The sequence below is a fragment of the Dermacentor silvarum genome, chromosome 4 (assembly GCF_013339745.2).
Source record: "Dermacentor silvarum isolate Dsil-2018 chromosome 4, BIME_Dsil_1.4, whole genome shotgun sequence".
Classification (NCBI taxonomy): domain Eukaryota; kingdom Metazoa; phylum Arthropoda; class Arachnida; order Ixodida; family Ixodidae; genus Dermacentor; species Dermacentor silvarum.
The window spans coordinates 158756453-158784180 of record NC_051157.2 but is presented as its reverse complement, the minus strand read 5'-3'; positions in this window follow the sequence as shown (position 1 = coordinate 158784180).

Genomic DNA, 27728 nt, shown 5'->3' with positions numbered 1-27728 from the left:
CTGCTATACGACGACTCTTTCAAGAATGTTGGACTGCCGTCGTTCAAAAGGCAGAGGTCATGGTCCGAAGCAAAAGATACAAGATTCTGACCTCTTGAATTGGTTCTTGTATTTCCCCAAAGTGGGTGATGGGCATTTAAATCTCCTGTGATGATCTAAGGACTAGAGGTCGACGTCAAAACATTTCCAAGCCTTGTGTAGTCTAAACGGCTTGATGGGCAAACTGTAGCCTGCGACCAGTGTGAAGGAGAGACTCTTCTTCTTTATGTTAGGCACACATACTGGTTGTCGTCATGAGGAGGCACGGCCTGGGCCACGTAGGTGAGCTCTTTGCGAACATAAACGAGGACCTTGCTGATTTTGTCACACAGTGGCGGAGGTAAAAGCTTCGTATCCTGATACTCTGAGGATATTTTTCACGTTTAGTTCACAGATGACTAGCACCGGAAACCGATTTACATATACAAATTGGCAAAAATCAGAAATACGTGATATCAGGCCTCTCGCATTCCACTGAAGAATTGAGGCATTCTTGACGTCTTCTTGAAAAGGTCGCCTCTGCAGGACGTGGGCGAGCCATGTTTCTAATGTAAGCTTTCAAGTACAGGAGCGAGAGCATCCAGTACTTGTAAAGCGCATCGAGCAGTCGAACTTTGTGCATTTCCCAAAAGTGTGCGAATCGCAGCTATTAAGGACTTCAGCAGAATAACCACCTGCACATCCTGTTCAGGCAGCTTGTCGGAAGCTAGAGGTACGTTCGATGAAGGAGACGTACGTCGCTTCAAGCTCGGCAGGTGGGCGTGCATTTGGCAGTGCAGGCCAGGCAACGTCATAAGCACTTTTCTGGGCTTCTTTATCATTCTATACGTTGTGTCTGGTCTCGCGCAAGGACTGCTGTTTCTCAATTCGAGGTGCTGACGCTACTGGACTAGGTTGGCGCTGTGGGGGGTTTTTCGCGTTCTTTGAGGAACGTCTGCGGTGGCGGCGGGAGCGTCGTTTTTTCACAGAAACGGCGGCTTCCCGGTGCGTAGAGCCTTCCCTTACTATCTCCTTAAGTATACTCCACTCCTTCTTGATTCGGAGGCAAGTTCTCGATGTGGCTTCATGAGATCCCTTGCAGTTTCGGCATTTGAATTCAATTGCTTGGCAGGATTCCGTGGTGTGGAACCCAGCGCAGCGTGCACATACTGCAGCGTGATTACAAACACCTCTGACGTCACCCAACCGAAGGCACTTGTGGCACGGCAGAGGTTTCGGAATGAACGGCTTTACGGGGTGGCGAAAATGGCCGAACTTGACATTAGATGGTATGGTGTCGCCCATGAAGACTATCTTCACACACCGTGAATTGCCAATCCGAGATACCTGGATGATGGTACTATCAGGAGTGGCTGTCTTGACTAGGATAGGCAAGTCTTCATTCGGTATTGCTACATCTACGTCATAGATGACGCCTGTTGCTGTATCCTTGTTGACAGGAATGTGGGAGCACACTGTGATCCCGTTCAGATCGGTTACTGTACGCAAGACGTCAAACGCGGTTGCATGCCCGACATCTACGGCGAGAATGTTCTTGCGAGTGCTTAATTCGTATGTCGGTGATTTCATTGGGAACTAATCTTTCAAAGAAGGCCGAGACAGCTTGCCTATTCAGATGCCGCAGATTGTCCGAGGAAACCACCGGCATGAAGAGTATAGCGGGGGCTCGAGGACGGCTCATGTTCTGCGCTGTAGATGTACTTGAAGGCGAAGGTGTTCTGAGGCTCCTCCTATTCGCCTTGCGGCTTCGTACGGATTCGAAGCCGTCTTCGGAGTCTTCTCCGCTGGACGAGTAGAGTTCCGTGCTGTCACTGGCGGCATCGACCATTTCACTGTTACGCTTCCGCGACGGCACCGCGGAACGCGAGGTCAGTCGGGAGGAGAACCAGGCAGTGTCGACGCTCATCACTGCCGGCGGGGGACCGAAAAAAAACGAAATCCATTAGACGGAAAGCACAGTCACTTGAGACACACTTCGTCGTCTCGTAGCTAAGGAGCCTTGTAGACTACCTGGAAGGCAAGACCGTCATTGTGCCGAAGGTGTTCAGGCGAGGATTGGCGTCGTTTTTCTTGCAAAACGACATTCTCCTAAAGAAGAACTTCTCGCCTCTCCGAGCCAACTACCTCCTCGTGGTACCCTCAGCATTGCGTCCAGAGGTTCTGCAAGCTCTCCATGACGACCCAACGGCTGGACATCTCGGTTTTTCACGCACTCTCGCGAGGATACAAGAAAAATACTACTGGCCTCGCCTCTCTGCCGACGTCGCCCATTACGTAAGGACATGCCGAGACTGTCAGCGACGCAAAACACCGCCGACAAGGCCAGCCGGACTTCTACAGCCAATCGAGCCACCTCGCCGACCGTTCCAGCAGATCGGGATGGACTTACTGGGGCCTTTTCCGACGTCGACGTCCGGAAATAAATGGATCGTCGTCGCTACGGACTACCTCACCCGCTACGCCGAAACAAAAGCCTTGCCCAAAGGCAGTGCCGCCGAGGTAGCCCGATTCTTCGTTGAGAACATCCTCCTGCCTCACGGTGCCCCAGAAGTCCTCATCACCGACAGAGGCACGGCCTTTACGGCAGAACTAACTCAAGCCATCCTGCGGTACAGCCAGACAAGCCATCGCCGCACCACCGCCTACCACCCGCAGACGAATGGCCTCACTGAGCGCCTAAATAAGATCATCGCCGACATGCTGGCAATGTACGTCGACGTCGAACACAAGACGTGGGATGCCATCCGTCCGTACGTGACCTTCGCATACAACACGGCCGTGCAAGAAACGACGCACATGGCGCCGTTCAACCTGGTCTACGGAAGGAACCCGGCAACGACGCTTGACGCCATGCTACCAGACGTCGCTGACGAAGAAAATCTCGACGTTGCCACTTATTTGCAGCGTGCCGAAGAAGGTCGACAGCTCGCCCGACTGCGCATCAAGAACCAGCAGAGGACCGACAGCCGACACTACAACCTTCGACGACGCTACGTCGAGTACCAGCCCGGTGACCGTGTTTGGGTCTGGACTCCGATACGCCGACGAGGACTTAGCGAGAAGCTGTTACGCCGCTATTTCGGACCATATAAGATCACCCGACGTATTGGCGCACTGGACTATGAGGTCGTGCCAGACGGCATTTCGCAATCACAGCGGCGCCGGGCACGACCTGAAGTCATCCACGTGGTGCGTCTTAAGCCTTTCTACGCCCGCTGACAAACTTAGGTACTTTGTTATTTTGTTATTGTTTTTTGTTATTTTGTTTATTACGCATGGTTTTGTTTTCGCTTTCGTGTTTGTTTGTAGCATCGGGACGATGCTTTTTAAGGGGAGGGTATTGACACGTACACATGTTTATCTTTCACTGGTGGCCGCTTTTAACATTGGCTGACAAATGTTAAACGTTATCGCTCGGCGCAGGACGCGCCTGCATTGGAAGCTTCTCGAGTTTCCCCGCGCGACGAGTAGAGTTCCGTGCTGTCACTGGCGGCATCGACCATTTCACTGTTACGCTTCCGCGACGGCACCGCGGAACGCGAGGTCAGGTCGGGAGAGAACCGGGCAGTGTCGACGCTCATCACTGCCGGCGGGGGACCGAAAAAAAACGAAAATCAGCAAGAGACGGGAAAGCACCAGTCAACTTGAGACACACTTCGTTGTCTCGGTACTAAGTGAAGTGTTTCCGGTACTAAGTGAAGGAAGCACTACAGGATGCTGGTAGAAGTAATAGTCATGAGCATGACTCAGCAAAAATGACAGTGACTCAGCGAAAAAATATTAACACTCAAAAACCACTGGAATGGGTTGGGACGTGGGCACTAAGTGAAGGGAACACTAAAGGACGATGGTAGAAATTATAGTCATGAGCATGACTCAGCAAAATGACAATGACTCAGTGAAAAAGTATAGCACTAAAAACACTGAAATGGGTTCGGACGTGGGTACTAAGGGAAGCAAACACTAAAGGATACTGGTAGAAGTCATAGTCATGATCATGACTCAGCAAAATGACGATGACTAAGCGAAAAAATATTAACACTCAAAAAGCACTCGAATCGGTTCGGACGTGGGCATTAGGTGAAGAAAACACACAAGGATGCTGCTCGAAATCATAGTCATGAGCATGACTCAGCATAAATGACAAAGGCTCGGCAAAAAAGATTAACACTCAAGAACCACTGAAGTAGGTTCGGACGTGGGTACTAAGTGAAGGAAACAATAAAGGTTGAAGGTCGAAGTCATAGTCATGAGCATGACTAAGGCTTTCGCCTTAAGGTCTCTTAGGTGTAGCTAAAGGGACTCCTGAGGACTCATGGCATGAATGTCATGACATCCGTGTCATGTAGGTCATGCAAGAGCCATCCGACATCTTCGTGCTGTCATGGTGGAACGCCAATGCATTTCTCCGTAAAGTTCGGGAATTAATATCTCGAAACTGGTGTCATCCTGAGAATTATATCCAAGTGGATACGCCTTGCGTACTCCCCGACTACAGTTTGTAAATTGGAATATGGGCCATCAGGTAATTAGTTAAAAACCTAATTAGTCAATTTTTGTTTATTAGTCGATTATGCATTTCAATTTTTTGTGCAAGCAATGTCCACCTTTTTCAGTAGACCAGCTCATTAATTAGAATTGTGCTATCTGCCACAGGCAACATTAAATAAATTTTCAAAGTGTTCGCTGAAACACCCTGTATTTATTTGGTACTAATAAATATAGACATGATCATACCATAACACATATCTGTATATTGTCAAAATGTAGCTACTCCATTTCTTGCACTCTAATACTTTGTTATAACTATTATTTATGACTCATGTGTGACTAGCGACGGAGAGCGCTCGTGGCGCGGTTTTAGGCGCCACGGCCTAAAATATTCACGACTGATTCTAATTGTGCTAGACGGGGTACGGAAAACGCACAGAGAAAGACTACGATGAAAGTGTGAGCGCAAACTACCTACTGCATCTCGCGCAATTAGTATCAGTCCGGAATAAGGAAGTAACTAGGTCTGCAAGTTGTTGTGCCTTAAAATTTGTTATACATAATGGACACAAAAGATCCGTTACTGTCCGTACGTGCATTTGCTTGGCTTCTCGATCCCACAGATTTTCTTTTATTTTTGTGAAATTAAACTTTACAAAGAACGTTTTGTGGCACAACAGTGTACAACGCTACGTCAGTCACAGCGGAACCCTACAGGCCCAGGATAGATCGATAACGGGCGCCCTTCGACGGTGGCCTCTGGATTCGTCGCGTGTCAGCTGGTGTCAGGTTGGGTCTTCGTCAATGGCTCCCTTTTTTCTGGCTTCAAAGCAGGCGGCGTCGCGGATGATCGTGCGCACACTTGCACGCAGCTGCGCATGATGCTAAACGAAGGTAACAAATGCTGACGAGGGGCTGCGTTTTTGGGAAAGCGCGTGTAACAATTTACCCGCCTGTTGTGTACTTGGACGCGAAAAATAAGATCCAGGAGGGTGCAATGATAATTATTGTTTTCTGGCATTACTCCTTTCGTATCACTAACTTAACTATGAGCTTTATCGAGAGGACCTAAAACAGTGGCTATAAACATTTCTATTTTGTGCAAACAGAGCAGGATGCACTGAATGAACATGTCAAATGACTGATTGATTGCCGGCTTACTCTGGCGACTGATTCGGCGCCTTCAGTTAGACAATTAGAACATGTTCTGTAACCTACATCACTTCAGAAAAAAAAGCCTATTGCACAGAAACTTACCTTTTGAGCCATTACGCATGAAAGAGTCGAGTAACGAAGAACTTTGGCAATAATTCGGGGGAGATCAAAAACCGGTTTCTCTTTTGTATCTGGCCTCAGCGGTGACGGTTCAGTGTTCTTGCAAAAGCAGAGCAATCTTTTTAAATAATCTGTCTTGTTAACAGACGAGTCGTGCACGAGATGATGGCCAAAGTAATTCGCTCTTATTTCTAAAAACTTCTATCGAACTATGAATGCCCCTGAGAAGCCACTCACTGAGAACCAAATGATAACTTCCTGTGAAAAAACAATTTCAGCATGTGAATAGTGCCAACTCAGATGGCGCACCCATGGCAAAAAAATAGTAACAAAAAAACTAATTGTCTGATTTCTGACATTCTGCAGCGCACTGTCTGCGCAAATGTGCAATCGATGCTTTAAGCAATGTGAGGCAGCGTGGGCGTTAAATGGGGAAATTCCAAAACAAAAATGAGGTCTGGAACGTATCGCAATTCAAGGTAGAGGAAGTTTCTTACAGGGAAAGTTGGCGTACGACTGAAATTATCAAGATGCAACAACGGAAACCCCTTCGTGCTAATCAAGAATAAAGTTGCAAAGTATATACATTCATATTGTACAGACATTCAAATCGACAAGTGGAAGCGCACAAACAATGTATAAAAAATTACTGCTAAAAGTATCTCAAAATGGAAAAGGTGCACTCAATGCAAAAAAAAAAAAAAACGTGCGCATTGTGAAAACCGTTAACACTTCGGAGTGTTAAAATACTAGCCGGCTTAACTCCAGTTGTGTTCATCTTTCTGTCAAGTACTGAAGCCATTCCCTCTTTTATCGATGTATGTCATCCTGTGCCCCTCTTTCCCATTGCTTCCTGCCACCGTTTGCTCTAAATGTGTCCTGATGCATAGCCGCCTTTCTTGCTTTCTTCATAAAGCCTTCCTTTCTTTTTACATGCAACACATATATGATCGCTCAATCCAAGCGAAACCTCTCACATTCCTTTCCAAAAACGTCTTGTGAAAAAAAGAGATTTCGATCAAATATGCCCATGCTTCCGCCAACGGGCAAGGCCTGTCGGTAGGACCGCACACGACAGCTGCACAAGCAGGAACCGGCACTCACGCTAGCTTCGAAAAGCACAGTGAAGCATAAAACACATGTAAACATTGGGCACATTGGCGCCGAAAATATATAATTGGCATCTCAAGTTTTATCGGCTTACCCTGAAGGATGAGTTTTCACTGCGTTTCTTTGGTTGACAGCTTTGCGCTGGCGCATTTTGAGCATGTTTAGATGGAATAGACAGCGATTTTGCAATTGTGTAATGAACAAGGCGTCTTTAAAAGCATGGTGAACCGACCAAACTTTAATTTGTGGCTAGCCTAATGAGTTTCCGCGGCGCACATCCCACCCCGTGCACTTGCTGACATTACACGTATTAGGACTGTTCGGCATTTTTACTGAATTTTCAAGACAGATAGAGTAAGATCCACGTACTTCAGATCAGGTATTTTTGCTCGTACGGAGAAATTGAGCACGGGTCCACCGCTTACTGACGCTGTAGGTGGCGGGTCTTGGGTAACCGCCGATTGTGAGATGCCTAGAACGACGCCCTATCGGTTCATATGGCCGTTAATTTGGACAAACAATGTCTATACAAGTAAATATTCAGATTAGGGCGCACAATTAAAATATAAATCAAGGATATAATCGGCCGGTCGAGATATCACGGTGTTTCACACCACGCGCTAGACCGCCGCTAATCTCCTCTCTCGTCGCTCGTACGGCGCGCTCACTTCGACGTCTCCCGGACGGTCCACCAAGCCTACCCCTACGCGTATAACACATTAAAGAGGGCGCACTGTGTCAACTATTCTCTTAGCAATAAATGCCACTCAACAATGCAGAGGGCGATTTGTACCTGCCCAGGTCGATCACAAAAATCACAACAGCTCCCTAAGGAACATACCTCGTAAGTGTGGGAAGGATATTTACTACATCTCCAATTTTCAGGTGCACCCGGGCCATAAATCTACGAACTCACTCATGAGACAGGTCACTCAGACTCTGACCAACCCGTGAGTCTGGGTTTGAGTGAGCTCAAGTACGTCATGAGGCTGTGAGTCTGAATGGGCCCTGCAGAGCATAAGTTTTTAAAGTCTGAATCCGAGTGAGTCCGGCTGCGTAGAATTTTGGTAAACCTGAGTCGAAGTGAGCCTGGGTATGTAGAAATTTGGTGATTGGGAATCCTATTGCACCCAGCTCAAAAGAATCTTGGTGAGCCTCAGTCACTGTGAGCCCTAAGCGAATACATATTTTGAGTCAGTCTGCGTGATTTCGTTTCAAAAGAACTTCTTCTTGGGCAAGTTGGTGCTGATATTTCCTAGGTGACCTTGTCTGTGGCGCGACATGCATTTTGTGAAAAGGGGACAGAAGAGAAGAGACAGTGAAGCGCCCAACTACCAACTGTTTAATGACAGCGTCAGAGCATACAGAAAGAAAGTTAACTTCCGCGCGTGCGCAGAGAGCCAAGGTATGACATGGAACTACATGGTCATGATAACATTTTTTCAAGAAAGCACATTTCTGCAGAATACAATGTCATGGATGTGTCACTAACACAATCAGACCCTTTCTTTTTAATAAAGTAAGCTTCCAACAAGTCCCTCGAAGTTTTGTCGCCACTTTTGCCCAGAATCGACACTTGCTTAAATTGTGGCTCACAATGACAGGCCTTAATGCGCAGGAAGATGCGCATTGTCACACTTACCAATACTATTGGCCTCAGTCTGTCATTAATGCAAATTCCCGTTTGTCCAATGTAGGACCTACCGCAGTCTAGGGGTATCTCATAGACCCCCCCTTCAATACAGCTTCTGACAGGGTTGGTGTGCTGCTTCTGGCAGCCCCGCGGCCCATCGCGTGTGATGCGAGGGCATAATTGAGCCAACTTGTTGGGAGCTGAAAACACAAGGGGAATGCCATATCTGGTAGCCACCTTCTTGAGGTTATGGCTCAAACGGTGAACATATGGGACTACCTCTGGCTCGAAGGAAAGGGAGCGCGTTAAGCCAGAGGTAGTCCCATATGTTCACCGTTTGAGCCATAACCTCAAGAAGGCGGCTTGAGGTTATGGTATCCAGGCTCCTATATATCGGAAGTTCACTTTCCCAATATACAAGCTTGTATCAACTGAATGAACGGTGACATTATTGAGCACAGCAGGCGTTGCTGAAAACGACGATGAAACTACGAACCGTTATCTCCACGAGCCTGATTGGCTCGTGGAGCCATCAGGCTCGTGGAGCTAACGAGCGCTCGCTCGCCAAATTGCCAAGTGTGTGAGTGGCGCTGCACAAAAGAATCGTTATGTCCACAAGAATGAATGGCTGCTCTGCGCGAGCTCCACCGAAGCCAGCGACCGATCCTTGCAAAGCTTCTCGACCAGGTGAATAAACTGGTATCATCATTTTACGTAATAGAGGCTTCCGCGCATGTGAAATTGTGAAGCTAGTGTGGACACATCTTTAAGTTAGTGGTGCATGTAGTAAGCAGACAAACGAGACCAAACAAAGCGTTATTCTCAAATGAATATTTACTTTCATGCATACGACTTCATCGCCTCTTACACGGGTACACACCCGTGATATTAAGAGCGTCGAGAGTGACACCTCTATAGAAAAGGGGGATCGAATGATTCAGTTAATTGTCGACATATATGGGCATTGAACTGCATATATACATTTTTGAGAAGCTATTGCCTAGTAGAAGAAAAAAATATATAAATCTAACATTTTCTGCCTACGTCAACATAGTTTTCAAAAGTGTCGATTGACAACTACGGCTATTTTGTCTTTATCAGCACAGCTGGCATCGCTGAAAACGTCGATGAAACTACGAATCGTTATCTCCATGAGCCTGATTGGTAATTCAATGAAGTCTTTAACAATGCCGAAATATAAATATTATTTTTAGATATAAGAAAATCACTTGGGACTGTCGATTACGGCATTTTATTTATAAAATTGGCAATAATTTTATTTCAGGTCATTCATTCTGACTTTTTTAAGAGCTGCATCGGTAGCTCTAAAGAAACAGTACTTATCAATGAGCATGTCTCAAGTCACCCTGACTTTAATAATATATATGACCGCAAGGATCGGTACTTGGGTCAATATTATTAAAGACGATAGTCTTTAGGAGGCTACCTAAGCGCGAAAAACTTTGTCTTGGGCATTTGTAATAGCCCAAAATCATCTTGGGCTGTTAAGGCTGTTGTTCTGTGTCTATAACAACGAAGTCTACGTTACTACAGTTGATTCGTTAACATGATAATAGTTGTATAAATGCGTTTAGCGTTTCGTGACTATGTTACCTTATTTTGCACGTCACCGTTGCACGTTACGGTGACGAGCAATTTTGTGCGTCACTGTTAAATAACAACATATGCCACCAAATTTCAAGTTTGCAATAATAGGGGGACTACAATGAAAAATTCGTGTGCGAAGTAATTTTTTTCTGGATTAAGTACAGCGTTTGAAAAAAGAATGTACTAGGAAAGTGTTTACAAATGTCATTATTGGCAACGTTTCCTAATACCTAGAAAGAACGCTCTGTTACACAGACCTTACTTTTAACAGAAATTACGGCAATCTTATGTACAATGCAATTTGAACATTACTGGCATATATAGGAGCTCTATAAATAGTTAATGGTCCGTATTTTTTATGCTATTTCCATGAGTCATACGACTGTTTCCAACGGCCCTCGGTGTTGTAAAGGAGATACCTTGTTTCTTTTTATTTTTATAAAAGTGAGCAAACCGGATGCTCTTCTGGTTGACCGCCCTGCCTTTCCTCTCCTTGCTCTCTCTCTCTCTCTCTCTCTCTCTATAAAAGTGAGATGTGAGCAATTGATAATGTGCAGGGAAAGTTCGAAGTGGGTGAGTTCCGGAGCGTTATGAGTTTTTTACGAGTGCGCAGAATTTCGCTAATTTTCCTGGCAGAAGAACAAATGTCACCAAGATCAAATTTAGCGGGAATTGGGGAAAGGCTAGGGCAAATGTTTGTGCGAAGTCAAATGCGTGTGAAATAAATACATCCTTTGATCAAAGTTTTAGCGTGTCCTTGAAAGTCTCACACTGCCGCTATCAACTATGTTTCCCAACAACCTGAAATACTGTTTTAGACCTAGTTTATGTTTGCTGGAAATGGAGGTCAAGTTCAGTACAATGTGTGGCGGAACTGTAACTTTCCAGAACCGAATAAAAGCGTTGTAAATAATTACAGAACTTTCCTTTCTTGCTCATTTTTCCATTACACGGCGTTTATAGTAGGTTTCTACAGCGGCGACGAGGAACTACATAAGTCACATTGCTTAAATTTGTTTAGGTGTTGTGGTAGGTAATAGAAAATGTGTGAACGAAGTTAAAAGTGTGTGAACAAATTAGAGGCCTTAGCAGTAAAGTGCGTATGCAGGCTATCCGGGGTCTCATAATTATGTTTTAAGAAGAACGCGGAATTTAGCGTGCTGCTCCAAGGAACTGTAAACGGCAACAAGATGACATGCAATAAAAATGGGGTACATTAAGGCCAACATTCTCGCAAAGCAAATTGTGCGTGGATGAATTACTGCAATTGTGAAATTTGATTGCCAAGAGCCCGGGCGGGATTTATGCTTGAAGGCTTAAAAAGTACCAGTCATAAATAGAAGGGGAACATTTTAAAGTGTGTGATTTATTTAGAGGCAACTGGCAGTTTTTATTACAACTGCTTGAAAGAACTAGGTTAGTTGGAAATTGTGTTTTGATTCTGCAGGGACACACAGGTCAGCAGTGATCTTGTTATTTTGCCAATCGCGAGTAATAGGTACATTTTTGACGGTTACGTCCTGCTCTTCACCCGCCATCAATCTATGGCGCGTTTTTCATCCAACGTTTTCGCTTAAGAACGCGAGACTAGTCACACTGAGCGATAAATTTTGTATGAATACTTCGATGAAGTGGAGTAGTTTAAAAATTGGAAACGAATTTGCCTTAGAATACCACTGTCATTTATTTTATAAATGTAGGCTATCAATAACAAAAATTTGTTGGATGTGCGTCAATATAACGCTTGCTGGTTTTAATTTCTTACGGGCTGCGTGTTCACCAAGTACTCTAAAACAGTTGCCTAAATGGCATTTGCAAAATTTGTTTGGTGATTTATTGTTATTGATGAAGGTTTGCTACTGAAAGCCCTGCATATAGATATGAGAGCACGCTAATTGAACCACAGTAGGCTGGCTAAAATAAACCTGACGCCTTCATTGTGCCGCGGTTCCTTGAAATACGTAAATGGGCTTAAAAAAATCTAGAACTGACCGACGAGGTAGCGCATATCCCATCTACCTCGTCTCTCTATTCTTTATGTCTTCCTTAACGTAATTAGGCATTTCTAATACCGTATATTCTAATCATTCAGCTTTCACGCCGTCACGCCGTCAGGAAGAGTAAAATTTATGTCCTGTGCTCGCTTCCACTGGGCTTGAAAACAAAGGCATGAAGAGGAGCAGCCGCCGCTGTCCGTTTGAACGTGGTTTGTGAGAAACCGACAAGGTGTCATCACTGTAAACGGATTAGGTTCAGCTTTCGAAAACAGGCAAATGACGTCGAAGTGTGGGGGACGCCTTAAGTGGCGACACGTGCTGAAAAATAGTATGCTTTCATGGCTTCCTTTGTGCTTTCCGTGTCTTCCCACATCAAAGGAAATTCCGGTACATCCCATTTCTGCAACATCTATCTTCCTCCCTCACGCGCCCTCTCATCTGATCTCCCCTTAATACAAAACAAAAAAGGACAAAAATACAGTTTACGCTTGCTTTTAAATGTTCGGTGGAGCGCTGCAAGCTGTCTGGCTCCTTGAAGGCTCAGCAAAGCACATGTTTAGAGAAGTGCTGCTGAAGCATTCTGAAGCAACCGCTTCCCGTATGGCCGCGCCCTGGTTCAACCGAAGCTGTGATGTGCGACTGCTTTATTGCGCGACCAAATTGGTAGCGCCAACTACCTTGCAACACACAGTTCGCTGGAACTGGCTTGCTGTTGCGGCTGATGAAGAACGCATAGAAGCATCAACGTCTTTTTCGCTCAAACAAGGTGGGCAGCTAGTTCTTTCGACAATTTGGGCCGGTTTCTTATTTGCAGTGGTTTTCATTCGGATGTAAATTTTATTTGCGACTGCTGCAAGTCGTGACTCACTCTAGCCCTGTTTAGAAAGGCTTAATTGACAAACTATCGTGAAACATTAAAGCACATTTCTGTTAAACATTAGACATCTATGAGACTGCTCAATCAAATACATATCAAATGTGTTTTGGGCACTATGTCACTAATGAAAAAGCTAAGTAATAAATGTTTTGTAATTATTCGTTTGAAGATCACGTTATTAGCGGCAATGTATGTCCACCTCCCCTAGGACCTGCTCTGCGATAATGGCAGGTTCACTGCGCACATTCCTTTTTGTAATAAAATATCTGTATCGTTTAAAAACAAAAACACCCTGCGTACATGCTTATAGCTGTGTTCTACATAGGTACTTCACAATCCTTAGCGTAAAAAAAGACGAATTTAATGTGAGCTATGACTAAGTGTTATACATTCACCCATGTCTATGTTTATTTCATGTAGTCTATAGTATAACGGCGAAGACATTCGTACTCCGTCGAAGAATTGTTAACACATTATTAACTTGGGGTGATCATGAAGACAGTACAACCTGCCACAGTTTTTACGTAGCGTAAGCAGCTAAGAGGAAAGTATTGAGTGAATGTGGGCGTCAAAGACATCAGTACGGTTGTTCTAGACACATTCGCTAGAGATTACGGCATGGAGGACACTGCAGATTATCTTGGTGGAGGGCGGACAGTCGAACATTCATATATTCAGGCCGCTGTAATGCTCGCCTGATGGCGTATGCGTATCACAAGGGTGTGTAGAGATACGAATAGGCTAAAGGGGGTCCCAACTATCCATAGTTTTTAGCGAAATTTTTATTAGAGGTGGAAAATGCATCTCTAGAGAGGAATCAGCCTTCGTTTTGCGAAACTTAGCCCGTTTTTCTCGCAATTTCTTTATAGCACTAAAGGTGTAAAAATTATTTCTGACAAATGTTCAAAAAGGTTTCTCGCAAAGAAAAAAAAGTATGCAACAACACCACGTATTTGTTTCGTTATAAAACCCCCAAAATGCCAAAACCCCAAAATTCCGAAAATGGGAAGATTGTAGAGACGTTTTCAAAAGACTACCATCGCCGATTTTTACGAAAATGTTTCATAATACCAACCCAGGTGTTAAATGTTGTACTGCGAAGACATATAGCGTTGTTTTCGTATAAATGAGAAAATTAAGCTTATATTAAAACCCATGTGTGGTCATCCCAATGATGATTTGCTCTAAAATTAAAATAAAAATTGCACTGATATTTAATTATGAACTCGGCCTTTTTGTTGTAGTATAATAGAGTGACCAAGAATGCGCCTGTTTTGCCTCTTTCGAGTCATGAAATGAGTTGAGCTTGAGTTTTCAGGGCTGCTGCATCTATCTGCATTTGTATACTACGGTACGTTGAGGTAGCAAGTATGCGTGAGCGCGTGCAGAACGTTTTCACAGCTGAGCTGTTTAAGCTGTTGGTTAGGCCGCGTAGTGCGAACAAAATACTACGCCTGGCGATGACGTCACCGCGCGTTCCCTAGGAACGCCTCGCACAACTTGTGCGAGACGTTGCTAGGCGACGCACGTGACGTCATCGCGCGGCGAGGTTACCACCCTCTTCCAGGCTACCGTCGCCACAGCGCGAGGCCCGGCCAACGTATCCGGCGTTCGTCAATGTGCCCTGGATACAGCCGGCGTCGAGATGCCAATGCTGCATTTCGCGCCAGCCTCGTCACGCAGAATGGACCGCACCTGCGTCTCGTCGAGCAGGAAAGCGCTTTAGCTGGTGTGGCGTCCCTGTGCCGAGCGCGCTTGCGCGCCAACGCTACGTCGGACTATAAAGTAGCCTGTACAAGGCTGCGCGCCTACCCCGAGTTATAGTGCCTAGAATATACTCTAGGCACTATACCCGAGTATCGTCCCGATACCCGGGGTCTGGCTAGGTTTGGCTAAGATCCAGCCAAGCCAAACCAAGTTAAGCAAAAAAAGGAAAGTTACAGCTATAAGGAAGTGCCACCAGCTTCGCTCTTTACCTAGTCTTCGCACCACTTAGTGTGAAGCTGCGCCTAATTTTTTTTTCTAGGACTAGGCTGGGGAACCTATTGCTTGCATTAATCACTAATTAGATATGATATCTCGAATGCTCCCCATGTTAGTGAACGATGCACCAGTCTAGTAGGAACTAAAGTGCGACGACGCTACTCCAGTGGATTTCTCAGAATATAATCATAGAAGCGGAAATTTCAGGTGCAATAACTACAGAAAAAAAGCACGAGAGAAAATATTGCGAACAAATTCACAAAACCTATATTGCGAGGAGTCCCGTTAGACGAGAGACGTTATTCATTGATGATATTCGAACACTTAACCACCATTTAATATTACTGGACAGCGAAAGCTATCATGCTGCTCTGTGCGAGCAAGAGCCGAAATATTTATACTCCCCGACTGCATGCATACCCATCTCATGCCAAAGCCAACTAGCTCGTTGAGATGCTAGGCAGGTGCGTCACATGCCAGTTACTCATATTCTTTCTTTTCGGTTTTTTTTTTTTGCTTTTTTTGGACAGCTCGCGCTTTTAGGCCCTGTGTTACACTGCATCAGCTCTGGGATTGGCCCAAGTTCGCTAGCACTTCCCTTGTTGCAACTGACGCTACGAAAAAACGGTGCGACTCTGTACCGCCTTGATGATCGGCCCAAGTCGAACCGGTTTTAGTTTCATCGCCAGATTGCAAATATCATTGCGTTTTAGCATACATCCCATTAAATATATTAATATAAAATCTTTATTGCTCTCTTTTCCAGAGAATACAAAATGAGAGCGGACGTAAGGGCCGCATGCAGCGGCTTGAGAGAACCCCAATGCGCCCCACATGACAGTAGGGCGATAATACAGCTTAGTTATGAAAAACGCAGAGAAATACTGAAAACATTGGAATACATTCTGAATTTGCGAGCGTACAAGGGAAAAATACTTACAGTAGGGATCAGTAAGAAAATATGCGTACGATATTGAGAACAGCCTTAGTGCGTTGGTTAACGTTGTGTGATTTAACAAACAATAACGCAACATGCAAAAAAGACGGAATGAAACACCATCGATTAGTGCAGGAGCGGCAAAACACAAATTAACTGATTTTTGTATATTTCTTCCAGTGAGATGTTATTCCGTTCAAGTGTGTTACGGTAACAGGGAAGTTTATAGGCGCTTGATTGAAATCGGTACACAGTCCGACAGAACGGTGTAGACCAAGCCGTGCAACGGCGTACATTGTACATGGGCACATGGCTTTGCAGGTTGAATAGTGTCAATACATCTGCGTTGTTTTTTTTCTAATAGCATTCTTGTACATAAGAATTAACCTGAAGGCATAAAGATTAGGCACTTGAATGATGTTAAATTCGGAATAATAGTTTTCAGCGCGGGCTTACCATGGTATGTTAGCAATCAACCTTATCGCACGTTTCTGAGTAACAATAACGTTCGATAAATTATGATTCGTACTTGTGCCCCAGAGAGTGTGGCAATAGTTAAGTATTGGAATTAAGAATGCGTTGTAGATTAACATTTTAATTCTTTTTGATATGTAGCACATGCCGTTGACGACTTAGCACCCCATTCATTTTGTTCATTTTTGATCGTATGTTATTAATTTGGGCATCCCACTTAAGCGATTCCGAGAAGGTTACTCCCGGACATTTGATACTATGCACGGTTTCAATATAATTGTCCCCAAAACTAAGCATAATTTCTTTTACAACTGTGTATTTCGCTCGAAATACCATGGCTTTAGTTTTGCTTGTGTTCTCCTTTAGGTAATTTTCCTGCTACCACTGATAATTGTATTGCAAAAACTCATTACCTGTAGAAGATAAGCCAATTTCTCTTCAACCCGCGATGAGCACCATAAGGTCATCAGCGTAGGCAGTAAGGTTCACCAGTAGCTTAGTGCAAAATATATCATTTAGGTAAACTAAAAACAACAAAGAGCCTAAGCTGCTGCCTTGTGGTCCGCCCGATTTTATGTATTGGCCATCAGACAGAGCATAACTGTGTGCTACAATTTGTTTACGATATTGTAGGTATGGCTATATCAAGGAATTAGGAATCCCCCTTATACCATAGTGGCTTAGTTTATTTACTGAACAAGTCATGATTGACTTAAATCGAAGGCTTTGGAAAAGGCACTATAAATTCCGAGGACAAGGAGCTTGTCTTACCGGTCGAATAGAAATTGGCCTATAATTTGACAATTCAGAGGTATCGCCTCCTTTGTGTATCACAAAAACTTTCGCATCTGCATCTGCTTAGCAAATACTCCACTACTGAGACAAAGGTTGAATATGTATGTTAACAACGGGGCTAACAAATCAATTACATATTTTAGAGGTTTTATTTGAAAACCAGTAATATCTAAAGCCCTACTGTTTTTAAGATTTCTGAATACAGAAATTATTTCATTTTCGGTTGTACGGGACATGAACATCGACATCGAGACTCCTGGTGCTTGGTGAATTTACGTGTTTGTCGAATGAATAGAAGAGCAGAGTGCATTTGTGTTATTCACAAAGAAATCTAAAGGCATTCGAGAGATCGTTCCCTGTCACCACAGCACCATCGCTCATAATGCAGTTTGGACCACTGTTGTAGTGACGTCCAAGTAGTTTACCTACAAGATGCCATCGATGCTGAGGGTTCGTGCTAGAATTATCTCAAAACGAATAGCTGAGGTATTCGTACTTGGCTTGACGTAGTTCTTTGTTCAAGTTATTGAAATATTTTTTATATTGAGACAATTTCACCGGATCCTTGCATTTAACAAATTGTGCATATAGTTTCGTTCTTTTTTCAGTGTATTTCAATAAGGCGTTCCTAATCCACGGTTTCCTCGAGTTTCGTTTGCGACAGCATTTTAAAAGAATGCAGTTTTGATATATGTGTTTTAACTCAGTCATTAGTGCATCCTATGCAACATCTGCATCAGACAGTGAGAATATATGGGCGAAGTCGGCTGTACATATTTCATTACGAAAGGTGTCGAGGGCTTTTGAATCAATGCAGCGATAGTAAGGACGCCGCTGATTTAGATGCATGTTTAGGGTTGGTATTAGCATAAAAACAAATACTGAAAATCATCACTGATGTCAGGTATTAAATTTCCGGAAGTTACAGTGCTTTTATCATTGTTAGTGATAATTAAATCTAAAGTAGATGAAGCGGAACAAGTTACACTCGTTAGTAGAGTAATCTTACAGTCACAAAAACGTAAGAATCAAATAAAGAAGCAAATTCTGTCTGCTCTGGTGACGCGGTTCGCATATCAATATTAATATCACCGGAAAGATATAGCACATGCTAATTTATCGACACCTAATCAAAAAGGGCTTCTAACGATGAAAAAAAATCAAGTTTTCGTCTAGAAGGCGGTAGAGACAATACAATATATATTTTTGTCACTCTGAACGGTTAGCACTTCCCAGTCCGGAGTGAAAAACGTGAAATTTTGAAGAATTGTTGCAGGAAGCGAATTCACACTTTGCAGGGATACACCTCCACCTCTTCGAGTTTACCTGTTATTAGCAAAGTGAGTATAATTATCTAGTACAAAATATGCTGAATCATCGTGGTACCCGGTTTCAGTAAACATTATTACATGGAACGAAAAATTAAGGGAAGTAAACAGGTCATGTATTTCGTCAGCCTTGTTGCACACAGAACGACACTTCATTATGAAAAACAGCAACGCTATTCTCACAGTAAACGCTATCTAGATCCGCGATAGAAGAAAGTTCGAGGCAGCTCATGGGGGCATCCATGTATTTAGCTCATTTTATTCAAATCGGTCGAGCTAGTGATCCTTAGTCTGGCACTGTTTTCAGATTTTTGGGCATAAATGTTCCCATCACGCACCCAAACAAACTTCCAGTTTGTTTCACGTTTTTTGGCAATGGCCTGCGCAAGGAGGCGCTTCCTTTCAGGACACAGGTGCTCACTGACTTAAATGGGCACAGATTCAGAGAACCGAAGTTCACTAGCCGTTAGTCGCTTTCGTCTTCCTTTCTCCAGCACTGCATTTCGTTTCCTTCGGAGTGCAAACTGGACAATAATTTTCTTTCCAGTTTGGCTTCCTGGTACTGAAACCCGGTGGCACACGTCAGTATCAGACGGTGATATGGGTTCCCCAATACAGTCACCAAGCTTGATCACAATTTCCGTCAGTTTTTCATTAGCATTCACTGGTATTTCTTTTATTTCTATATTGACGTTTCACGAATACTGCTTGCAGTGCACGATTCGTGACACGTTCGATTTCGCTTGACTTTCTATCTGATCACAACGTTGCTTTAGTTTGTCATTTTCTCTGCGCAAGGGCTCATTTCTTATAGAACTGCTTTCAGATTGGTAACCATATCCTCAAATTTGTCATCAGTAAACTTGACATTGGCTTTTATTTCTCTGAGTTCATTTCGAATGTCTCATTCCAGAGAATCTTTCAAATTCTTGAGGTCGATCCTGGTTTCTCTGTAAGCGCTGATACGCAGATACGTGCCATTGCATTTCACATCGTTGCTGCCGACGTCACAATCTGCGTTTCTCTCGCTTACGCTCAGTCTGCTATCTAGGTAAAACTACAATAAATGACATGTCGATTGCTCGCGTGGAACGGCTGGGGTAGAAATCATGCCGTCAGCATCACGCGATCACCATCATCGTCTTCTTGCTGCTGCCATCACGCACGCTCGCATCAAACACATAGCTGTTCGTCTTAAAGAAACGCGATGATCAACCTGTTGACGCTTTGATTATTTTTTGCCGATGCTGAGTAGTCAGCTACCTGTAAAATTATTCTTATGACTTCTATTCTTATATTGCGCGCGATCTGCATAATTTTTTGTGTTAGCTATCTGGCAAGACGTAAGAAGCAGCCATGGTCAGGAAAGTATGGAAGTATTCTCAAGTAAAGTGTGGCTTTATTAATCTAATAATTATTTTTTAACCTACCCTCTACTGTATTTCTCTCTAACATATAAGCCGATACTAGAAGATACGATCCAAGTGTCCCAGGTCAAAATCACTTCTTTATTGTCTCAAGCTTTCATATCCTCAACGATACTTTGAACAGTCAAGTGTTCAATCTGTGAAACATCATCACTCTGATTATTAATTATTGTTAGGAGCACTCTGCAAGTACGCACCTGAATCTACTCCCGAAGAGCAACCCTACCGCGAATATATTCTTCTTCAAATTCAATGCATAGACAGGAAACGCCACAGGCTTCTCAGGGCTGCCCTAAATGAACCATATTTCCACAAATAATGTAAATCAATGATGGTGTGTCAGCCTCACAGCGCATGCTACTAGCGCTTTAATTTTGGCCCATGTTTGCTGCGTCTGGCTGACGCAATTTCCACTTGCAAAAGAACTGAGGTTATTTCTTAAAATTCGATTGCCGTGTTGTTTCTTTGGGTGTTCATTTTCATAAGCATAAATAAAACAAAATGTACGCTACCGTTTAATAGGCCTGAAAGATAAAATAGTTATTCGCCCTACAGAAGCATGGCGCTACAAGTGAAAGCTTGTCGATTTCCTCAAAACTCATCTGCGGAAATCTCGTCTGAGGCCGGACGCGTCGGCAACGCCTCGCGAACAGGTTGACTAGCACAGTTTCAAGAGAATATTTAAACATATGCCACGAACAAATTGGAATATTTTATTTGGATTTGACGCACAACCAGACACACATGCGATGAATACTCGACAAGACGAAAGCTGAGTCAATTGCATAATCCATGATAATTGCCCTACTAACATTTCTACAAGGTTATACGTACTTCAATAAACATATTTGTTGTGCGTGAGAGAGAGAGAGAGAGACAGAGAGACAAAACTTTATTTTGACGGTGCACGGAGAGAGGTGGATCCCCGTGGGGAAGTCATGACAGATGATCTCGACAATAAGTACCACGAAAAGGACGTTTCGCTTGTATTTAAAACCCAAATGCGGCACTTTCAGCCACATTCCTTTCAGGCGGAGCAAACATAAGGCGCGCTTAAAATTGCTTCCGTGGATTTTTCCACCCGATGTGGTTCTACAGGACGAGCATCCGCAGTTAGCCAAAAGGTGTGGGACTATGCCACCAAAATAACTACTAACCATTACCTGAATAATCTTAACTGATAGGCCCGACCTCCACATTAAAGGCGATGGCATAGGTGGCCTATCAGCATAGCATAGATATTTCCTATGCACTTTGCTTTCCTTGTGTATATTTCAATAGACGGTTTTATTGCTGCTGTGTTGTTGATCTACATTTTATTTCTTGCCAAGACAAATTTTGAGCATGCGGCATCGTATTGCCCTCTTAAACCTTGCTAAGGCGCCCCCTTGCGCGTTTGTGTTACTTAGGACCTCACCGATTTTCATGCTTGGCAAAAAACATTCCTTTTATAAATGGCTCTATAAGGCATGTTCTTTCACTACCAATATATTTTGATGATTCTCATACTTAGGGGACTGTAACATTGCAGCGACATGCGTGTTTGTACTTTTCTTTGTACTTCCCAAAGTGGTTGTCCTTGTAAAGCTATGGCATATTGGTTTTCATTTGATAAACTGAACATTATTCACGATAAAGAGACCAGTATTTGATACTAAGAGACCTAATAACAGACCAGTGCATATGTATCAATACATGGGCAATTTTGTAAAAAATAATAAATAGGGGCCACGTCGATAATCAGAAATATCCGTGGAACATGAAATAACAGTCCGGTTTCATATCGTTAGTTAAACGTTAAAAGAACGCTTGCGAAAAAAAGATAAGTTGCGGAAAAGTAATAAAAATAGGTGTTGAAGAAATTGTGCAGCGTAGACACACTTAACCGGGCCGGTTATAAAGAAGACATCGCAGGTTGTTGCGTAAAAGTTTAAACTACTACAGAACCAAACTGCCAAAAACAGTAAATGACACATGGCAAGCAAAAGAAACAACAGATGCGTACAGGATTTCTTTTGTCGTCTTTCGAATACCCTATAAATGCCAATATTGCAATAGAGTTGTGCGGCTGAGGAATGTGGCGGACAAGATCGATTCGAAGTGCTGCGAAATCATTTCGCATGATCAGAGGTAGAGGCAAACCAGAATTCGTAGAACTTGCCCACAAATGAATGTGAAACTGTAATGCCTTAAGGGTGTACGTTTTTAAAAATACAAGGTACGCCATGCAGAAAAAGTTCAAAATAGTTTGAACTTATAGTAAATTCTGCGTTGCGTAATTTGAAGGTGTATTAACCACAGAAAGCCAACAGACAACGAAGCCAAAGAAAGCATCGGGGAAATTAAGTGTAGTTGAAATTGGAATGTAGAAAAATAATGAAGAAAAGGGAAATGAAAGTGGACGAAAAGATAACTTGTCGCCGGCGGGAGCCGAACCCGCAACCAAGCATGCGAGGGTTTATTAGCCACGTGCCTGCTCTCCCAAGATCACGTGTATCGTGACGCCATCGGGCTAAAAAGGATGTTCCACATCCGCCCACCATGGTTCTGAGTGGCGCTGGTTAACACTCCTAGGGCTAGATATAGTAAACATAAATACCCAAGTTAGTGGACGAATTGATTGTCGTCGCTGTAGCACAATTGGTAGTGCAACGCACGCGTAATGCGGAGGTTGCGGGTTCGGCTCCCGCCGGCGACAAGTTATCTTTTCGTCCACTTTCATTTCCCTTTTCTTCATTATTTTCTACATTCCAATTTCAACTACACTTAATTTCCCCGATGCTTTCCTTGGCTTCGTTGTCTGTTGGCTTTCTGTGGTTATGACTAATAAAATCGAGCCCCTCGGTTCCCATTCTTCTTTTGAAGGTGTATTGTCACGTTGTTGTGACGGTGGCAAAACTGAGAGTCACTAACCTAACATTTTATTTAGTTAACTTGTGCCCCGGAAAACAAGTAACACAGGCACAGCGATGGTGGCGAGCACTAGTCGCTCAGTCCTGATTAACCTCCCTGCCTTTCATTTATCACTCTCTCTATCTTATTCAGTAGATATTTATGCATGACTCATCGGAAATTCCAGCGTAATCTCCGGCACTCGTGCAGGCTCGACCATTGTGCTCAAATATTTTGTTCACCAGGCAATCTAATTACACGAAGATTATTTCACTGTGGAATTGGCGGCAACATTTGAGATAGTTCCAATACCACAACAATAGCGGCAAGTCTTGCGCGAAGCGGTAACATTAAAGCAGTGATTATCCAGTGAAGGAATGGTTGCCAGAAAAACATAAACAAGGTGAACTCGTAAATGACAGCACGTCTTCTACACTGCTGTCGTATTTTCGAGGGCTTGTTTGCTCTGATAACCCCACAACCACAAGTAGCTAGAGATGTGTTGATTGCCGCATAGATATCGTACAGCGAGCTACAGAAAAAAAAATGTAAGAATATTTATGACGTTCATTTCTTGTACGGGTGGCAGATAATTGTGTTTTTTTAAGCGGCATCGGCGTACGTTATTTCGAGTCTTGCGGTCGATAGCAGGGAGCGTGCGACCGAGGGCATGGGCGGGGCTCAATCGATACGCCGAATCTCTGGTTGGCAAAGCTGGGCGTAGTTGCTGCCTTCCAACGAGAATTACTAAGTAGGAGAAAGACGAGCGCTATGACGAGTTGACCACCGCAATACTTTTGGTCTTGCTACCACTCCATAAGTAGTCGTCTACCGCATCTCAGATAACGGTGAACCATCGTTTCGGTCTCCCAAAAACTTGGAGGGCGCTTAAGCTTCGCTTTTAAGAAGTGGTACGCCAAAACATTCAAAGATCCTTGACTGCTTCTCACGCTTCCCGGCAACTGCAGCTTATATAACCGTAATGTTTACTGGGAAACGCTGGCGGCGAGGGCTATGCACCAAGGCGAACTGTCAGGTAAACGCGGCCTCATGCGTGGGAAGATCCCCGGAAGTAGTGCATACCCTCGACAAAATTACATCATTTTAAGATTTCTGTTATTGTTTCGCACTGTTAATATTTCAGTGTAAGAAGATCTAACAATAACGGCATGCACTATCGCTGTTTATTTCATGACATTTCTTTGTGGGCTGTCATTCTCAAAATGTCGAGGAATAGCTTTGTCAGGAATGTAAGACAAGCTATGAGCATCTTTAGTGATAGAATGGTGTGGCAATAGAAGCCGCATATACTGCTTGTCATATGGCAAGGCGGGGCACATACATATACCTCAATATATACACGGGATCGTTTTCTCTAACGAACAACGCCGACGACGCCGACACCAGATTTTCTGCGACATAGAGGCCTTAATTCTCTCGCGTTAAGAGGTCATAAGCGGCACACGTTTAGCCTGTTTTGATGTTACTCTTTGTCTTTACAAATCCTACACTTGAGGCGAAGTGGTTACAGCGATTGTGATAGAGCAGTGCACCTATTGACAGCACGGCTACATGGAAGGCAAGGGCATAAGTTAGAGCAAATTCGTCATGTTTCGCGATGTGTTGATAGGGGCTGAATAAGCAAGCAGATATTGAAATAGTTTCGTCATCATTCAGAACGATGTTCATTCCTGCCTGGCGCTTTTGGTCAAAATGGAGGCAACGATGACATGTTGTCCTCAAACTTCACAAATCATTGGAAATACTTTCTGTCACGGTGATATAAACTTACTGTTTTGTTTTATCTGAGTGCATGCTTTCGCTACTTTTGCCGTATTATAAGTGGCAGCACGAGAACGAAATAATGCGCTCCGATAAACAACGAAAAAAAAAGGCGGTAGGCTTTCTTCTTGTATTTTTTTTCTCGTTTTTGTAAAGCACGAATTGCAAGAAAGAAAAAGACAGTAGACCAGCGATTTCTTCGGCTATTAACTCATTTACACCATTTTCTCACTGTGACGGCCATCATCATGTTCTTCCTTGTCTGTTCTTTGCTGATGCGCCCACGCACTGTGGTGAAGCCCATGAGAAGCCACCGGTTTTAGTATTGTTGGTTCTGTGTGCGCATGTGTGGGTCTTCGCAACGAAGGATAGGGGTGAGAGGCTTTGGCGTAATTAGTATGTGTGAGTTTCAAGGATTCAAGGCCGTCAAGCATCTAAAATAACATTTGTTTATTATGTGTTCCGTCGCATTACAGCAATAAAATTGTTGAAATAACTAAGTTTTGACTTGATCTTCTTTGTGATGCACAGAGATTCCTTTTTCTCTGGTTTAGCATTCCACGTTGCGCAATTAAAAAAAAATGCTGGCTCTCCCGTTATCGTGAGTAGATGTAAGCATGAAATGGCTACCATATGGCGCCTTTTGCTACCGGTAGTGCCACCACGTTCCACTGCTTTCCTTCTTCCAACAGTGCAGCAGTGCTCAGCGACTGTGGCTACTTCTATAGTCGCGGATCGCTCACGACTCACGGACCGCTGGAGTTCAAAGAGCACAGGCAACCCTATCTCCGCGGCAAAAGATGTATGGTGCCCTCTATCTGGATAGGATAGGAATAAACTTTATTTGTCCAGCGGTTAAGGCTGTTGGTGCCCGGGGCTAGGCTGCCAGGGGTCCATCGCCGGAGAAAAATCTTTCGAGATCCTCGGCAATGGCCCTGGCCCGCTGGACGGCCCACTCCTGGTCCTCGGGTGCCTCGCTGAGGAGGGCAGCTTGCCATCTCTCAGCGAGGCGCCCCGCTTCAGAGGGTCCTGCTGTTATCTTCCCCCTTCCTCTTGGTCCTTCTTCTTCTTCAGGGCGTTGACATTCCCAAAGTATATGGGCCATATCAGCCCGTTCGTTCTCTCACCACGGGCAGCCGGGCGACGGGTGCAGCGCGGGCCACAGGCGGTGCAGGTGGTAGGGGTTGGTGAAAGTGTCCGTCTGCAACCGCCTCAGGCCGACTGCCTGGGACCTGTCTAGCCGCCCGTGGGGTTGTGGATATGTCATACATTCTTTCCTGTAGTGTGCAAGAACCTCTCCGTACGAGGCCGGAAACTCCTCGATATCACGGTCGGCGTCCCCGTGGCCCCCAGCTCCGTCCGCCGCGATTTGGGTTGTGTTGGTAATTCCTCCGCTGGGGTCCCGCACAACAACGGCGGCTGCCCCCTGGGTGATCGCTTCGCGGCGGGTAAGTTGCCTCGCGACGAGATGGGCACGCTCGTTGTGGTTGGGCGGGATGCTGGTGTGTTTTCGGCCGTTAGTATTGTTGTTGTTGCGGCTAGTTGTCTTGTTTAGTACCAAGCTCCCCGACGTGCGCGGGGAACCATTTGAGGGACTTGTTCGTAATCGTGCCGGACACGAAGTCCCCGGCTCTGGCGTTGAGCATGCGCGCCACATCCGCGGACACCCAACCTTTGGTGCAGTTCCGGATCGCTGATTTGGAGTCGCTTATAATCAGGCTATCCTCCGTACTTCCGTGGAGTACCGCGAGGGCTATGGCCATCTCCTCCGCTGCTTCGGCAGACGGCAGCCTAGCTGATGCCGTGACTCGGATCCTTCCCTTCGTATCTATGACCGCCATGGAGAAGGCGGGCTCCGCCGCCGTCGGCCGGCCGTGTCGTTGATGTTGCTGCTGTTGCTGCTGCCGTTTTTGTCATAGTAGTAGTAGTGATGGTGGTGTTGGCATCCCCGGTTCGTCTCGCACATTTCGTTGTAGTGGCGATGGTGGTCGTCGTCCCTCGTCGCCATCAACGTTACCGGCGGGCCGCGGGTACCTGGCTGCATCGACGAAGAGGACGCCTTCTCGTCTTCCGTGCTCCTCGAGGATTGCTACCGCCCTTCGTTTATGTCTTTGCACGTCATGTGCCGGGTGCATGTTCTTCGGCATGTTTTCCGTCTGTATGGCGTCCCTGACTCCCGGTAGCAGTGTTTCCTTCAGTCCCCGCGCCTCATGATATCGAATCCCGACCAGGTCGAGGATTTGTCTTCCGGTTTTGGTGCCCGACAGCCTCTCCAGCTGCGCTATTCTCTGCGCCTCGGCGACCTCCTTGAGCGTGTTGTGTACGCCCAGCTCGAGGAGCCTGTGAGTTGGCGTGCACTGGGGTACCCCCAGGGCGGTCTTGAACGCCCTGCGGATCGCCACGTTCAGCTTGTCGGTTTCGCTCCTGTTCCAGTCAGCATACGCGGCGACGTACGGTATATGGCTCAGCGCGTACGCCTGTATCAGCCTCGTCACGTTGTGTTCCTTCATTCCTCTCCTCTTGTTCGCGACCCACCGCACGAGGTGCGTGGCGGCGGCTACTTTCTTCTGCAGTCGGGAAACCAGCTCGCAGTTGGCACCGTTCTCTTCCAGCCACAGGCCGAGCACTCGCAACTTGGACACCGTCGGTACTCGGGTCCCCTCCCTCGTCGTGACGTGGATGCCCAAACGACGGGCGTCGAGCACGCCCTGCGGGAGGGGTCCTTTCTTGCGCGGTCTGTGGAGTAGGATCTCTGACTTGTCGGGTGAGCAGACGAGTCCCGTGTCTTCAAGGTGCCGCTCCACCTCCCGGACGGCCCGCTGCAGTCGGTCTTGCATTTCGCCAACGCTCGTGTTCTCCGTGGTCCACACTGTCACGTCATCTGCGTAGATGGTATGATTGACGCCCTCTATCGCGTCGAGACGCTCCGGCAGGCCGATCATGACGAGGTTAAAAAGCATGGGGGAGAGTACGGAGCCCTGCGGCGTTCCCGCACCGCCCATTCGGACCGTTCGCGGCGTGGCCCCATCGATCTTGACCGTCGCCTCGCGTTCATTCAGGAAGCTCCAGACATATCGGTG